At 52.3% G+C, this 17,240-nt stretch overlaps 1 protein-coding gene across 9 annotated transcripts in view; it reads right to left on the bottom strand.

Annotated features, from left to right (window-relative positions):
* Positions 1–17,240, bottom strand: part of PAX5 (paired box 5) — a 175,008-nt gene that overhangs the window by 26,629 nt on the left and 131,139 nt on the right. The window lies entirely within an intron of this gene.

The following is a 17,240-nucleotide window of genomic DNA, read 5'->3' as shown; positions in this document are numbered from 1 at the left end:
AAGGAGCAAGGTCATGAGAAACAGCCTGGGGACAGTCTGGGGGAAAGTTAGGGGTCAGCCCTGTGGCTTGACCTCTTTTTCCTGCAGTAGCTTCTTCACTCTGCTGTCATAGATAAGGAGGGGGTTATAAGGATGGATACAGTGGATCCCCAAGGGCAGTCATCCCTGGGCCCACCTGGGTTCTCTTCTTTCAACTCACATTTATTTAGTACTGAGGATGTGCCAAGCACCAAAAGAAAGAAAATGCCTGCAAGGTGGCATCGCCGTGCTTGTCACAGTCCAGGTGGAAACACGATCTGGCTTTCGGGGTCCTGCGCTGTCTCGTTAAAAGGGCTCAGGAGCAAGCGAGACTGGACTCCATCCTGGCCCAGCTGCTGAAACAAGTTACTCCGTGTGAGCTGTGGCCTCCACCTCGTCCTCTGAGATGGGATAACATCAACGCCGACCTGGAGGGCTCATCGTGAAGGGCAAGCAGGCTGGGAAATGAAAGGCAGTCGGCACAGGGACTGGCATGCGGAAGACCTCACTAGATGTCAGCTACTGAGAAAATAGGGCCTTCTTTCCCTCTCTTCTCCTGGACAACCCTGGAAAGAAGGCTGTAAAGATGCCTCCACCATAAAGGTGTAGAGACTGAGGTCCAGAGTGGGGAAGGTGACTTGCCCTAAAGGCAGGACTGAGGCCCAAAGGTGCTGAAACCTAGTCCAGGGCGTCCTGCCTACACTGTACGCCTTCTCGGCCTCCTCCAATTCTCCATTACGGCTGGAGGAATTCCGTGCACAGATTTGGACAGAGATGTTCCAGGTATGGGGGAAGGTGAGCAAGGATATGTTAAGGTCAGTCCTGGAAGACAAAGAAGGGAGAGCGAGGCAGGACTAGAACTTGCTTCTTACAGATGTGCAGGTGGGAGAAGGTGCCCCAGCGTTCCCACGGGGACATTCTCAGAACTCACCAGCTATAAGGGTCCCTGTGCCCCAACCCAGCCCTGAATCGGGGGCCACCCTTCCACCCTCACTCTGCCTTATTGCCCCAGTCCAGCCAAGGCTGGTGGACTTGAGCGCCGACCAGCCTCCCCCACCAGCCCACCCGCCCTCCTGCCTCCTCAGGCTGGCCAGCATGGTGGCAGGCCCTGCCTGCTCCCCAGGGAGCCTGCCGCCAGGCCTGATGGCGCTGACGAAGGGAGGGAGGCCGCCAAGCTGTCAGTCTGGAGGTGCCCCTCAGAGCCCCTCCTGGCTGGAGCGAGGAGGGTGGGCCGGCGCTGAAGCTGGGCTGTCAGGGCCTTCACAGAGACGAGGCCAGAGAGGCGCTGCCTGACAGCTCGCCCACCGAATTAGGACCATTTGCATGCTAATTTCCAGCACTCTAACGGGCTGGCAGGCTGGCTGGGGTGTGTAGAGTGTGCACAGAGAGGCACAGTGGCCTCCCCGCCCGCGTTGGAACAATGCTTGACTGATCTAGCTGCGTTAACGAGCAAATTATGGTAATTTTGTTATTACAAATGCATAGAAATTTCCAAAGCGGGCAGCCATTCAGGGCAGCTCCCTGCTCCTCCCCGCTCCTAAATACTGAGCCCCCTGTTTGTACACACAGGCCTGGCACCCGCTTCAGGGATGGAGATTTGCAGGGGCCAGGCTTCCCTCGGAGCCCTCCCGGGGAGGTCTAGGGTGAGCTGGCCACGAGCCAGGGCAGCCTTTCCCTTCCCCTCAGCAGCCGAACCCTCAGCTCCTGCATCCTGCAAACCTCACCCTCTGTTGTCCCTCAGGAGTCCCTGTCTAGCCCCTGGGCCCAGCAATTCCACAAAACCGCCACATTCAAGCTGGTTTCTTTCCATTCTTAGCAGGTAACATGGGTGATTCTCCTCACAGATACTCCTGGGTCTTGAGAAATTCAATTATTTCTGTATCTGCTCTGAACAGGGCACAGCCCCCAGGAGGAGCTCAGGGATTGTCTGATGAATGAATGAATGAATGAATGAATGGGCAAGCAAGGGAAAAAAGGAGGAAGAGAGAAGGAGAGATGGGAATAAGGGAGGGAGGGGGAGAGGGAGAACAGGAAGAAAAAGAGGAAGGAAGGAAGGAAGGAAGGAAAAAGGAAGGGAAGAGGAAGGAAGGAAAGGAAGGAAGAGGAAGGAAGGAAGGAAGGAAGGAAGGAAGGAAGGAAGGAAAGAAGGAAAGAAAGGAAGGAAGAAGGAAAGAGTGAAGGAAGGAGGAAGAAAAGAAGACCAGAACTTAACCCACAAATGAGGACAATTAAGAGAGCCCCTACCCAGTCTGCTCACTGGTGGTGTAATTAATCCAAGGCCTCACCAGAGGCATTTATTTGCCACCTGGAAACCCCTCCTGGTATTGTAATTGTCCACTGTCAAAATCACAATTTGTTCCAGTTTTTCTAGTGATCTTCTTTTTGATTAAAAGTGTGTTTTTGGAAGCGTGCTCTGGAATGCACCCAGAGAGAAACTGTTTCCAAGAATGTGAGCTCCTCACTCCCCACAGCGAAGTGTGGGTAGCTCCAGGTGCAGGGCCTGTCTCAAAGTCCGGCTTGGGGTGGAACCCCGTTAAAAGACAGTCCACTCATGGGTGGGGCCAGCAGGCCACACCTGGGCCTGTCCTTGCAGCCCGCTGGCAGGCCTCCTACTTTATGAAAGGGATTTCAGGTTCCAGCTGATGTTATTGAAAGGTCAAGCAGTGGCCTCAAATCCATTTTGGAAGTCAGCAGGGAATGAACCACCAATTACGGAGAAGGACAGCCCAGGAAAGGTCTGCTCCAGGTGACCGAGGAAGCCTGAATCGGCCAGGCTCACAGAGAGGTGTGGCAGGCAGAGGCCTAAATGCCAGCCCAGACTTTATAACCTCAGCTGGGGGTCGCGGTCAGATTTTTCCATTTGTCTGATTTTCTAATTGGGTCACAACTTCCAGAGGGAAACTAAACCCAGGAAAAGAAAACATTTATTTTTGTCTAGCTGCCTGACTCGGGAGAAAGCAAGGAGCAGAGGAGCTGGGGCCGTGGCATGGTCCGCAGGTCCCGGGCAGAACCTATGACAGGCCTGGGGACAGGTACTGCCTGCATCCCAAGAGACGCTTTCGCAGCTGGTCAGGTCCCAGGGTCTACGGGAAGGATGTGGGCTCAGGAAGAACACGACAAGGTTGAAGTAGGTGAAGTGGGAATCCTCCTTTGAGTTGTTCTAAAAGCCAGGTCACTCAGGGACCACTCCAGGGACACCGGGCCTGCATGAGATCAGGAGAAAAATGCTTCCTTTTCATTGCTTTGGTGAGGAACTAAAGGGTGAAGGCTGTTGGTATTTCCTGCTAGCCCAGTGGGGACAACAGGGCAGGCTGCTGCCACAGCAAGGGAGCCAGCCTGCTTCTTCCTCTGACTTGCTGTGTGACCTTGAACAAGTCCTTTCCTTGACCTTATCTGCACACTCCTGGGCTGAGTACTAAGGTAGAGTCCAGCCCTATCCATCCATGACTGGGGGAGAAGTAGCTGCAGAGTACACATGGACCATCTCCAGCCCCCTGGGGGGTACCTGTTAGAACAGACCCCTCCCCATACCACAAGACACACCCCAATCTAAGCCTTCAGTGCTTCTCCTATGGGCAGATTCTCCCAAAGCCAAGGGAAAGGTCTTCAGCTGGGGCCTCTGCTGAGTTGATGCCTTTGCTGCTGCCTCTGCCGCCCCGTTACCTGTTCTACATTCCCCCCAAAACGTCCTGGGTTCTGGCGAGTGGCTCATAGCTGGTCTTCAGGTTCCAATTTCCTTGCACCCAGTTTTCCAAGTGTTTCTGGTTCCTTGCTGGGGAATTCCTTTTCCAGGAATCCCCCACCCAAAGTGCTCTCAGGAGGTCTGCACGCCCACAAAGCCCTAATGGAAAGTTCCAGGAGCCGTGGGGATTTGCTTCATTTCGAGACTCCTCTGTACGTAACTCGGGACCTCCCTGACCTCAGAACTGTTCGTGCTGTCCCCTCCTCTGGTGTCACACAGAGAAAGCAATTCCTAGACTTCAGCACAGTGTTTCTAAGAGTCCAACTCCTGACTGGCAAAGTCCTTCCGTTGTCATCTGGACTCAACCACATGCTAGCTGTGTGACCTTCAGCACATCACTTTTCCTAAGCATCAGTTTTCATCTCTGTGAAATGGGGCTAATCCACACGCTCCTGACGCTGCAGTGGGGATCCACCGAGATCGCGCCTGAGACAGGCTTGTACGCTGTAGAGGTCTGTCCAGACGGTGGTTCATATTCTTCGCATTGCTGTGAACAAGACCTCAAAATGGCCACAACTGTCACGCATCCTGCCCTGGCAGGACAATGCCCAAGGCGTCTGTGACCTGGGATTGCTCTTTAGGCAATAGGACGTCATAACACAGTTGTCACTTTAAAACTTCCTTTCCCTGGTCTCTTATCTCTCTTGCTCTTCTTTATTCCTTCTCTCTTTCTTTCTGTCTTTCTTCCACCCTGGATCTAAGTCTCTCTGATTTGGGTCCTTTATCTGTGCCGTTGCACAGACTCCTTATAAAGAAAATTCATTTGTTCAGGGTCACCGCGTGGTTTTTCATTAAAAACAAATTACCCGCATTCGGGGAGGACATCTGGGCTTCGCGGGTCCCTCTAATGACTATATTTCCAGCCTCGCCGGCCCGGTTGGGCTCCCCGTGCCTGTCACCCCGCGTTGCCGGCCCCAGGAGGACAATGAGAGTGACAGTCAAGTGAAAGGGAAAACATGAAGGATGAGGGCGAGAGGCGAGTCCCCTGAGAGGAGAAGGAGGGAAAAGTGAAAAAAAATAAACAACTCAAACAGAGGGTAACAAGGGCCATTGTCTCAGCGCCTTCCAGCGAGGAGCCAGACAAATACTGGAAGAGCGCGTGGGGGCGTGACAGTCAGGCCAAAGTCCTGTTTGTTACATAGATGGGCCCTAAGCCCTTGACTCTGGACTGGACGAGATAGGGAGGGGCGTACTCCTGATTCGAATAAATTCTACCTATAATGCATTTATTGAGTGTCTATTGTATGCAGGGACTCAGCAGGTGGAGGTTTCTGAGAGGAGGAACCAGGAGATGGGAGCGTTTGGTCACTACAGGGCTGACCAAGGCACACTGTGGGCAGTGCCCTGGGGTGTGCACAGGCAGAGATGAGGCCCCCAGGGCAGGGGAGGGGGATAGGCTTCCTGCAAGAGACAGCATTTGATTTGGACCTAGGAGAATGGGTCAAATGTGCACAGGTGAAGATGGGGAGTAGGGGGAACATACTGGAATCTGAAGTGTGGTTTCCTGGTATCCCAGCTGGGAAGGGCTTCTCCTGGGTCATAAAAGATCTCTGGGTCGGGAGGGCCACCCGCAGCCTGGAAGAGGCCCCAAGGAAACCAGACCTTCCCCTGGGCCCAGAGCCCATTTCCTCTCACTCTTCCTGGGCACTAGGGGCTGGGTGGACTTGAGTTCTGAGCTCCAGGCCCAGCTGCTCCCCTAATTGGCTGTGTCGCCTGAGAAGCATGGCATTTCTCTGACCTCAGCTAGCAAGCCTCTGAAATGGGGATCAACACTTCGTCCTCACAAGGCGCTTCTAAATCGCAACTGGGGATAATAGGCGCATTTCCCTATACAGATTGTAAAGCACCAGGCAAGTGGGGGGAGGCTCGTTGGTGGACTTAGCTTATGAGCATAGGCAATTTGGCTTCATTAAAAACCTTTCTCCTTTAGGAGAGCAGGAGCCAAGCCCCACTGGCTCTCCTGTCCCTGTAGGTTCCACAGGCAGCACCAGGAGTTCTCTGGAGAGAGGTGTCCCAGGTGAGTGGCCCACGGGCTTACTGGTGGCCGTTGGTCCAGCTGAAGGCTGACTGCTGATGAAGTCTTAGGGACTGGGGCTGCAGGTCCCAGCGAATTGGAGGGAGGAAAACACAGTCGACCCCAATAGATCCAATCTGGTTCTTGGAAGGAGGCAAAGCTGGCCTCAGAACCTTCGTATTCACTGCCCTGCCCCACCGGAACCGTACATCCTCATGCTCCTCACTCCACCTCCCACTGCGAACATATGCTGCTCCCTCAGTGACGAGCCATGCCGGCGACTCGTCTCCTCCTAGATCCCTCCCCTGACCCAGGGCAGCACCACAGGTGACTTGGGAGGCCTTAGCTATGCCTGGATTCTCCCTCAGTCTTTGATGTGGACAATATTTCTCAGTTTGAACAAAACTCTCTGTAAAAGCAGCTTCAGACATGCCCTCCCTCTCCACCCTACACAATCCTCCTATAGAGAAATTCTGGAGCCCTCTATGGCTGACACCCCAAATCTAGGTTAGACGCCCCTTCTCGGTGCTCCCAGAGTCCTCGAGCTTACCTGTTAACCGCCCGTCTCTCCCTAGGCCCTTACTTGCCGTGTGCTCTACAGATTGAGAGGTTTTCATATGGACAAGGGCTATGGTTTTCGACTTTATATGCTTAGACTTATGTCTGGCACATGTAGATGATCTGTAAATGCTCGAAGCAAGGAAGGGAAGAAGGAACAGAGGGAGAAGGGAGGAAAGGAAAGAAGAAATTATGGCTGGATGGATGTACGAATGGCCGGCTGGCCGGCTGGCTGCATGGATGGGTGGGTAGATGGCTACTGCAACCTGATCAGCTCAAGACCCCACCGTTATTTTTATGTTCAATACTGTTCAACAGGAAATTAGGGTCTCTCCCAAGCCCCACCTTACCTGTTAACCACCCGTCTCTCCCAAGCCCAACAGGAAATTAGGGTCTCTCCCAAGACCCCCGGGCATCTTCCCAGGGGCCCCTCTCCACCCCACCTCACAGCACATCACAATAATATGTACGACGATAATGATATTTTTTGCTTTAAAATATGAGAGTCTTATTTTTATAATTTTGCTTTTGAAATTATTTGGTCACAAGAAATTTACTTAATTTATGTTGGCTATGACTTCTCAGCAATCAATACACTGATGAGGGAATTCTTGCAAAATGAGAAAATCTAACCTAAAAATTGTTTCAAACGTAACGAAATTTTTATGAGTGCTAAATTTAATAGTTAATAAAGTTGATATATTGTTACAATTTGTAGACATTTAACTTAACATTTGTTAATGCCATTTTTTTTCCTCCTTGAATTTTAGAGGCAAAAGAAGTTTTGTTCGGGTCTCAAATTGTTGTAAATTCCTGAAAAACTCTCAGGTCCTTAGCTTGGACCTCTCAGGACTCCATACCCCCAATCTCTGCCCTGTGGGAAGTCCTGGTGGGGATGCCAGGCCCCTTCTTTGGGAGTTCAAGCCTGGCAAGGGCAAAGACACACAGATAATGTCATAAAAAGTGAAAGGAGAGATGACCGGAGGAACAGGTTGGGTCTTGAGCCACACATGGGCAGATGGCTGCTATCTGGTGGCTAAGGGGCTGGTCGGAGCCCTGGCCCTTACAGGATGCTGGTTCCTTCCAGGGCCCCTGACCAGGACTCAACAACGTAAGCAGAGGGAACTGCCACCCAGCAGTTTTGGCAGAACTTCTGACAAGAGGCGGTACGGGGAGGCGATGCAGCAGAGTGGCTCAAAATCCTAGGGGCCCAGAGTCAGGCTACTCTGCCACTTACCGTGTGGCAGGTACTGAGGACAGCTCCCTTGCTGCCACTCTCCCAGGACTGTACACACCTGGGCTGCAGCCCTGGGCCAATCCTGAGGACTTAGAAGGATGACGGCCCAAGGCCCAGCCAGGCCACCCATGCTCCTCAGGACACCCATACTCTGTGAACTTGCACACTCCTCTCTGCACCAGGCCAACCTGCCCTCACTTCACTCCGCCCAATGCTCAGAAACCCTCCAAATGCTTCAATTGTTTCTGAAGCAAAATTCTGACTATATTCTCCCCTGATCTCCTAAAAAGGCATCACAATCCAGTTTTGTGTTCAAAGAAACACCACTTGCAGAGGCACTTTAAGAAGAAACCGGAAATCAGAAGCCCAGACATACTCGTGACTGGGTCTGCCCACCACTGTCAGAAGGAGTGGAGACTGGGGAGATCTAACAAGTGCGCTGGACACAGAGCAGCCCGGAGGAGGTGGAGGTGTTCTCAGTTCCTGCTTCAAGCTCCCCAGTGCTAGACACTTCCTGGCTTTGGGTAGGGTGCTCTTCCTCAGCTAGGACTCTGCTTCTCACCAGTCCTTGCCACGGTGGCCTGATGTGTGTGAGAAAACCTGCTATGCGCTCCCTCCATATCCATGCACCCCAGAAGGACTCTCTGCTTAGATGGTGGAACAAATCATAGTGATCTTCGCTGCCTCTCTTGCCCTAAGATTCTAGATTCCAAAGTCTGTAAGAACACATCCCAAGTGTGAAGCTCCTGAAAGCCAGTCGTTGCCTGCCATAGCAGTGTAGGGGACCTTCCGTATGAGACATGGTGATGAGTATACAGGAGTAGCACGCCCTGAGGTCCCCTTCTCCAGCTCTACCCTTTGGAAGTTATTACCAAAGTATACACGTTATCAAGCCCAGAACCATTCCCTTATCTCGTCACAGCCCAGACCCGAAGGGAGCTAGGAAGCATGTGAACTTAGAACAGACGTGGCAGGGCTCAGGGAGCCGTCCAATAGAGCTGGGAGGTGATACCAGCAAGCGAGGATGCCGGAGACTTAGAAGCCCTTGAATGGCAGGGCCAGAAAGCCCCCTAGGGAGCATCTAATCCAATTTCCCCATCCCTTACCTCCTTTTTTAAGAGAGAGCAAGAAGTCCCAAGGCTATGTCTCAAGGTCACACTGCAAGTGTCTGGCAGTGGGGGCCTTCATGCTTCCAGCATGCTTTCCATCTCTGTCAGCTTTTGCAAATCTTTTCTTCCCCAATATAAGCCCACACTGGGTGTCAGATTCTCCCTAGTCTTAATGTCACTTCAGTGCAGGGTTACTGGGAGCTGGTCACATAGACTGTTCAAATCAGGGCACTTCAGACCCCTCATGCTCCATTCTGTGAAGGCGCAGCAGCCTCACCTATGACTCTCATCCCGATCTGCCTAGGCAGAGCCTGCCATCCGTCAAGACTGCTGTTTGCACTGCCTCACGCCCCAGAGGTTTCCAGAGGTTGCTCTTTCTGCTCGTCCCTGTCGGCACCTTAAGGCTTTGGTCACACTCAACTCTTGCCTGATGCTCATGTTCTTTTGTCCTTGGGTCTTCTCACACACTAGTTTCTCACCCAACAATGTCCCTCCAACTTCTCAGACTGGCAAACTCATCCTTCAAGGTCCAAATCAAGTGACCTCCTCTGGGAAGCCTTCCCTGATTTCTCCCCGCCCCCTCCATTGCCCCAGCAGACTCAGCATCCCCCTCCTCCGCTTTTCCTCAGCACATTCCTGGATTTTAGCTCTTAACATAGAATGCAAGGATCATTTTTTATATCTGTCTCCCCAACTAGACTATGAGCTCCCTGAGGGCAGGAGCTACGTCTGCAACACCACATCTAGCTCAGAACTGGCACCCAGTGTCTCTCAGGAAATGTTTCAAGAAGTAATGAATGAAAAACTGAATGGCCACCTTCCATTTCATCCTGGCAGGGCCTGGCATTCCCCAGAGTCAAGTCTCAGTTCCTGATGTGGCAGAGTGGTTGGATGCCACTAGAGGGCAGCAAAGAGTCAGGAATGAGCAACAGGTGGGCAACTTCAGCACTGAAGAGGTATAGATGGAGGGAGCTTCAAAAAGTGGCCCGGCCACAGGGCCACCAAAAGCCCTGGCGAAGAAGAAGTAAGAGCTAAGAACAAATGCCATTCATCCCCTGAACAAACACTATCTGAGCCTATGCTTGGGCCAGGGAGGCACTAGGGGAGCCCTGGTCTAATCTTCTACCTGATACTCCAGGCCCTCCCACCAAGTCCTCACTGGCCTCTGCTGGCTCCTCCCAAGCCCATCCATTCCCCTATCTTCAGTTCTGATTATGGGGAAGGGATTCTATACAAGGCTGAAAAGGGTGTCCCTCTGATTCCCACTCACTGGTACCAACCATGCCTATGGAACCGTGCAGAGTATATTTCACCCCTGGTCCACCCTCCTAACGAAGCCCAGAGAGTGGACATGGCCCATCAGATCCCACAGTGAGTCTTTGGCTGAGCCTGGCCACAGTTCAGGCTTTTGCCTTCCTGTTTGGTGCTGGGCCCCCAGCCCCCAGCCTGCAGGCTCAGAGACTAGAGGAGCTTGCTGTGGACAGACAAAAGAAACCCTCCCCTCCTCCCCTCCAGATCTCAGTGTCCCTCCTGCCTCACGCTGGTGCCTCAGTAACTGCACAACCATCATTTCAAACGATCCTCAAAACAGCAGGCAAGGCAAGCTCAGAGAGGTCCTGCAGCTTGTACAGTCACACAGCTAAGCTCTGGTGACACCACACTCCTTTGACGGCCCTCCTCACTTCTCCCGGGGCAACTCCGCAGCTCTGTCTCTGTGCCAGATTTTGCCCCTGTGTTCCTGGCCTGCTACACCACTTGTCTGCAGAGGGCCTTGCCTCGATGTCCGCTTGGCCTCTAAAAGTTGACCAGTCCAAATCCTAACAGCGCTGGCTACCAGCCTTCTCCTCAACCAGTTCCCCTTCCGGCCAACGCCATTTACACAGACTGGGCTGGCAGGCCATACCCCCACCCATGTGACCCCACTCTAGCCCCTGGGCTCAGCCCCCGCCCCACCACGGTGCACTCGTCCTCCACTTCAGATAGCCAAGGATATACTTGTCAAAGCCCGGCTTAAGGCCCCTCTTCGCCAGGACACCTTTCTCAGTTAGACCAGTCCCAGGTGCCTCCCCACCTCCTCTGGACCTGCAGCATCCAGAGTCTGCCCCGCTCCTGCCTGGAAACACTCTTGTTTGTGACTGGATTCTTCTCTAACTGATGTCCCCATCGATCAATGGGCGCCAGGGGGTGTGAGCTCTGCTGGTCAGCTCTTGATTCGATGCCAGCTCAGCCGGGCCAGCTTCAGGCATGCCGGCTAGGCTTCTCTTCCCACCTCCACCCTCAGCTCAGACCACCGTCTGAACGATCAGCAGCAGCAGCATTATCATGAACGCTTAACATGTGCCAGGCAAAGTTCTACGGGTTTTTACATATTAATTACATCACTTCATGCTCACTTTTATCATCATCCCCATTTTATAGATGAGGTGGAAACTAGGGCACAGAGAAGTTACATAACTTGCTCCCAAGTCACACGGCTAGTGAGAAGCGGGACAGTGATTCGAAGCCCGGCAGTCTGGCTCCAGAGCCCCTGCTCCTAACCACCCAGCCTCCCCGTTTCACCACGTGGCTGCCCGGCGTCCTTGGCTGCAGTGCTGCAGCATTGGGCTGACTCTCACTGGCAGCCCAGCCCGAAGCCTCCCTTCTTATTTCAGCTACTATTTCCTGAGTGCTACTCTGGGCCAATCACTCTGCCAGGAACTGGGACACAGCAGTGAATGAATGAAACAGACATAGCCTGTGACTGTACAACTCTTGTGTACCACACAGATCTGAGGGGAAGGCAGGTGAGGAAGGAGAAAATCACTGATTAAACTCCTTCCATGTGCTTAGAATCACGAGTGAAAACAAAGGATGCTTTAAGAGAGGAGCCATGGGGGTCCTGGCTTAGAAGATGGTATGTTAGGCAGAATAACAGCCCCCTACCAAAGCTGTCTACACCCTAACCCTGAACTTGTGAGGTGGTAGTTATATGGCAAAGGGGAATTAAGGGTCCTAATTAGCTGACGTGAAGATAAGGAGAGTATTCTGGACTATCTAGGTGGATCCAATAAAATCGCAAAGTTCCTTTTACGTAGAAGAGGGAGGTGGGAGAACCAGAAAGATGGTGTCACGATAAAGACTGAGCCCAAGTTGCCAGCTTTGAAGATGACGGAACGGGACCATGAAGCAAGGAATGCGGGCAGTGTCTGTAAGCTAGAGAAGGCACGGGAACGGTTCTCCCCTGGAGTCTCCAGAAGGAACCCAGCCCTGCCCACACCTGGACTTTAGCCCCGTGAGACCCATTTTGGACTCTGACCTCCAGAACTGTAAGATGGTAAACTTCTGTTGTTTCAGGTCAGTAGTTTGTGGTCATTTATTACAGCAACGATAGGAAAATAATACATATTTGGTCATGGGGAAGACCGCTCTGAGGAGGTGAAACCCAAAGCGGGAAGAGAGGGCCAGGCAGGCTGGGCCCATTGGGTGGGAGCAGCTGAGATGGGCTGAGCCCTTTATGCAGAACAAACTGAACATGCCTCTATTCCTCCCACCAGAGACCAGCGGGCCCTGTGCCTGCCCGTCTCTCGTGGGTGTTCCAGACCCCCTTACTGGCCTCCTGCTCCATCCTCACCCTCGCCTCCTACTTCTTCAAGAAAATAAAAGCCATCGGTTAACTGAGCAATTTAATTGAAAGGCATCTTAAAATAATGTGCACCAATCCATGGCAAGGAGAGTACCCAGGCCTGGAGGAACCAGCCCCCCATGCTCCTTCTAGGGCCTCCCATCAATCAAACAGCATCTTGTCTACTACAGCCCGGGGAGGTGAACACGACACAGTCAGGATTTCCTGGCACTCCAGCCTAAAGTCCCCAAAGAGGAATCAAGTAAGGGGTGCATGGGGGCCAGGGGCATACGGGGGTTGACAGTCCTCGACCGTTTCATCTCAGATGGTTACCTTGCATCTTGGACTCACGCCAAAGGGCAGTGAACACCCTTTCCTTTTCCCCCAGCCCAGAATTTTTAGGAGTTTCAAAGGCCATGTCAATATCTGTTAAGTTGTACAAATATCTTCAGGCAGAACCAACTAGTTACACCAGCCAAGACACTATAGAATCTTCGGTGCAAAACTTTTGGCATTTGCTGAGACTTGACGAAAATAAAATCTCAAAACTGTCTCCATTTTGAGCTGATAGAGTGTAACTGGTCAGCAAAGGGCTATATGGAGTCTTAGAGCTGCAAAAAATGAATCCGCAAACACTGGAGAAGACCAAAGAGCTATTTTGCAGACATGGGGATGTCCGGGAGCCAGACAATACCCTGATGGCAGAATCAGGATTCAAACTAGAGTCCAAGCCCACCAGCTAGCATTTAATATGGAAAACCGTGAAGGCCTAAAAGTTCATCTGCCCGAATGTACCTGGGAGGTAATCCTCCTCAATGGTCCCAAAAGAAAACCTTACAGATGGAAATTTTACCTTGTAAATGGAAGAGGCGACAGCCAAATGTCCCCAAACCTAATGTGGGAAAAACATCTCAGAAGATTTCCAGATTCCCTCTAGATTTGCTCCAGGTGGAGAGGGCAGACTGTTCCATGTCGTGAAGTAGCCCATCACTATGTAACGGTCTCAGAGGCAAGAACAGGATAAACAGATCTGCCAAAGCCTTGCTTAGCCTGTTTCTCCAAATTATACCGACCTGTCCCTGGAGGGCTGTGAAGTGGTGTCACCTTCAGCACCATCGCGACCAAATAAATGCCTTCCAGATTCAGCAGCCTCAGAGGTTATGAATCAGAAATCAGAACAAATGAAAAGTTGAAATCCACCAACAGGTTGCGGTATGTCCACATCCTAAGCCCTGGGAATTTCGAATATGACTTCAATGGCCAACAAAGGCAGGGTTAGGGGTAGGAGGGGTTCTTTATAGGTGTGAGTAAATTAAGGATCTTGAAGTGAGAAGATTAGCCTGGATTATCTGGGTGGACAGTAAATCCAGTCAAGTGTATCCTTATAAAAGAAGTAGAGGGAGATCTGACATGAGAAGGTGCTGTGAAGACAGGGCAGAGAGAGATCTGATGACTGGAGTGATATAGGCACAGCCATAGCCACACACAGGTAGACGAGGAAAGAAACGGATCTTCCCCAGGGCCCGCAGACCCTGCCAACACCTTGATTTTGGCTCAGTGATACTGATTTCAGACTTGTGGGCTCCAGGACTGTGAGAGAACATGTTTCTAATGTTTTAAGCCACCAAGTTTGTGGTAATTTGTTATAACAGCCACAGGAAGCTAATACATGGGTTAATACTAATTTTCTCTGCCTCCCTTCCTTAGCCAACACACACAAAAGGATCTACGATGTGCTGGGAACTGTGAAGGGTACAGAAGACAAGTAAGGCAGAGGGCCTGGTCGCTCGATGAGCTCACATTCCAGCGGCATAGCTAACTGGGCCACAAACACACTGGGCCATGAGGCATGAGAAAGCCAAGTATGAAGTTTTATCCCCAAAGAAGGATGGCACCAGAAGGCTCCACGGGACAGGTGATGTGTGCACTCAGCCCTGAAGGGTGATGCAGGTCCCAACAGGCTGGGACAGGAAGTGGTCTAAGCTGAGGGCACAGAATAAGGAAAGACACTGAGCGGTAAGAGTGTGAGTTGTGCTGGGAACCAGTGAGTGGTCAGGGTAGGGGACAGGCTGGGAGAAGAGGCCAGAAAGGCAAGTTGAGGCTAGATTGTGGCAATGCCTGAGTGGCAGGCCCAGGACCTGCTCTGCTAAAAGGTGGGCCATCTTTGTTGTGGGCCAACCGGGGGAAGTGGGCAGGGCAGTTCCAGAAAAGACTATGCCTGTGTGTGGGCCAGCACCTCCCTGTGAAGCCATCTAAGAAACAGATTTGGAAATAATGTTGGAAGCAGAGTCCCAAAGACATGACATAGCTCTGGATGTTGAGGAACACGAACTAAGGATCATGCCTGTGAGTGTGGGGTCCCAGGCCTGACACTGAGTCTGGAACCAAATGAGTGTTGGGGGAAAGGCAGATAATGAGAAGAGGAATCAAGAAAAGAAGATGCACAGAAGGAAAACGAGATGCAAAGAAGGAATGAGTAGATGGAGAGATAAAGAAGACATAGGGTTCCTGGGCCAAAATGCTGTATTCCTCCCTTCACAATGTGTACCCCGGTCCTCAGGGACACAGAGTCTCAGGGGACCACACCACCCTGTGGCTGACCCCGTGGTAGCCCCTGCCCAGCTTCTGCCAGCAGGTTTGGTTAGGCTATGCCCTTGCTCAGGCCTGTGATTCCTGCTGCTGCTATAAATGGGCAAGGAACTGCCATCGGTTCCCGCTGGGGGCTCTGCCAGGCTCATGGTTATTTGTATCTTGAGCCTGGTAATTAGGAATCATAGGGGAAGCATGGGCCAGAAGGCAGGCTCTGTTTGCATAAACTCGGGAAAGTTCAACTCAGTCTCTTTGGGGTTTGCAGTGGGGAGCCAGCAGGGCCAGCAGGGCCAGCTGGTGGCCTCTACTTTACCTGGTGACACGCCCTGTGGACAGGGCCCAGGGCTGCCACCTACCCCTCTGCCATCACTGAGAAGCTTGTGTTGACAGACTCAGAGCACACACAGCAGCACAAAACAGAGGAAGGAATGCGAAATTGGAGGGCAAAGGCCCAGATTCAAGTCCTCCCACCTGCAAGCTGTACGGCCTCAGAAAATTCCCCAGCTGCTGAGTCTCAGCTGCCCCTTTTGGAAAACAGGGATTAAACTCCAGACTCTGCCTGCCTCACAGTGCTGGAACATCAGAAGGCCCCTAAGAACGCACTTTGCATTCTTTTAAGTCTTCATAAATGCAAGGGGCCGGGGCCACTAACGGACGTGGCTTGGGATCCATCTCCTGAGGCTGCCCTTGCTTGCTAACAGTTGGGAAATGAGTAGGGGTGGGGGCCAGGGGAAAAGGGGTGTGTGTCCCACCACCTCCTTTCGCCCCATGAAGGGTATTTCCCTATGCTCTGCACGGGCCCATCCTTGCAGCAGAAAAGGCAAATGCTTTGCAGGCATGACCCTGACAGGCCTTTACGGCATTGGCAAGGCCCAGGGCCAGAGTACACACGGAGGCCACTTCCCATATGTCTCATACTTAAAAGTCATAAATCAAGCTAACAAACCGTTAAATGAAACATGCTCTGTCCTCCTACCTTGTTAAGTACATCTTCGGAACAACCTAGAAGGCCAGGAGCAAATTAAGAATTCTGGGTCTCCTTGGTGCCTGTGCCAGGACCCGGCTGTGTCGGCAGAGCACACCTGAGCTATGACCTGCCCCGCTTGCTCTCCCATCCCCAGCTCCGTTCATTGTCCCGCGTAGCCTCACACACAGGTGTGGACACCCAGCCCTCACATTCTCCCACAAAGAGGCAGTCCTCAGCCCCAAGGTACACATGTCTATGACCCACGTTGGGGAAGAGGCTGGAAGAGGCTTGGGGCTATTTGGGCAGGACTCCTAGGGCAGGCTAGAAGGAGGGGCGTGTGCACCAGGTGGGCAGGTTCCCTTGGCCCTGTAGACTCTTTGTGGTCTATAGGGGTCCTGCAGGGCCAGAGGGGACCCCTCTTGCCTGGCCTAAGGGTGGTCCACGCTGGGTCACGGCTCCTACTTGTTGGATTACTTAGGCACATCCCTCAGTTTCCTCAATTCCTCACCAGGAAAAGGGAGTGAATGATTCACCCATCTACTCAGAGCTGCTGTGAAGCTCCAAAGAGAAATCCATCCAGGTGGGGACAGGGTGAAATAACCTGGATTTTTCACACACCCCGAGAGAGTCAACAGTGTGTGCCGGAGAGGAGCGGCCATAGAGGCCCCGGCACCAAATGAGTTGGGTGGCCCCTGTAAGTGACTCAAAACAAAAGACAACACGAACTCTTAAAAGAAGTGTAACAACACCCCAACCTGACTTTCCCAATTGCTTTTTTAAACATCTTTCGATACTTAGAGTATCTCTGCCATGCTCATGCCCTTAGTACAGCGGTCCCCAACCTTTCTGGCACCAGAGACTGGTGCTTCTATGAGAATCTAATGCCTGATGAGCTGAGGTGGAGCTGAGGCGGTGATGCTAGCGCTGGGGAGCGGCTGCAAATACAGATGAAGCTTCACTTGCCTGCTGCTCGCTCACCATCTGCTGTGTGGTCCATTTCCTAACAGGCCACAAACCAGTACAGGTCTGGGGCCTGGGGGTTGGGGACCTCTGCTTTCGCACACAACCAGCCAGAATCATGTCACGTGTTGTCTAGTCCCCCCATCACCCCACCATGAAAGGAGATGTGGTGGCTTCCTTTTCAAATGTCTTGAAAGAAAGTGACACATCACTGGCCCCAAGGGGATGATAAGGTTTCAATGGCCACAGAGTGTTCGGTTTAGAATCAAGTGACAAACTCACCAGCAAACATCCTGTCTAGTCTGAGCATATGATTCTCAACCCCAAAGAGTAAGGCCGCCGAGAGCACCTTAGGGGGGCTTCCTTGTTTGTGTCCCACAAATTGGGTGGGGAAGGAAGGATGGGAGAAGAGAGGATGGGGAGAAAGAGGTTGGCTGGGCAACCT

Source organism: Pteropus medius, unplaced genomic scaffold (assembly GCF_902729225.1).
Source record: "Pteropus medius unplaced genomic scaffold, Ma_sr-lr_union100, whole genome shotgun sequence".
Lineage (NCBI taxonomy): Eukaryota > Metazoa > Chordata > Mammalia > Chiroptera > Pteropodidae > Pteropus > Pteropus medius.
Note: the sequence above shows the minus strand (reverse complement) of the source record. Positions and strands in the feature narration are given on the sequence as shown.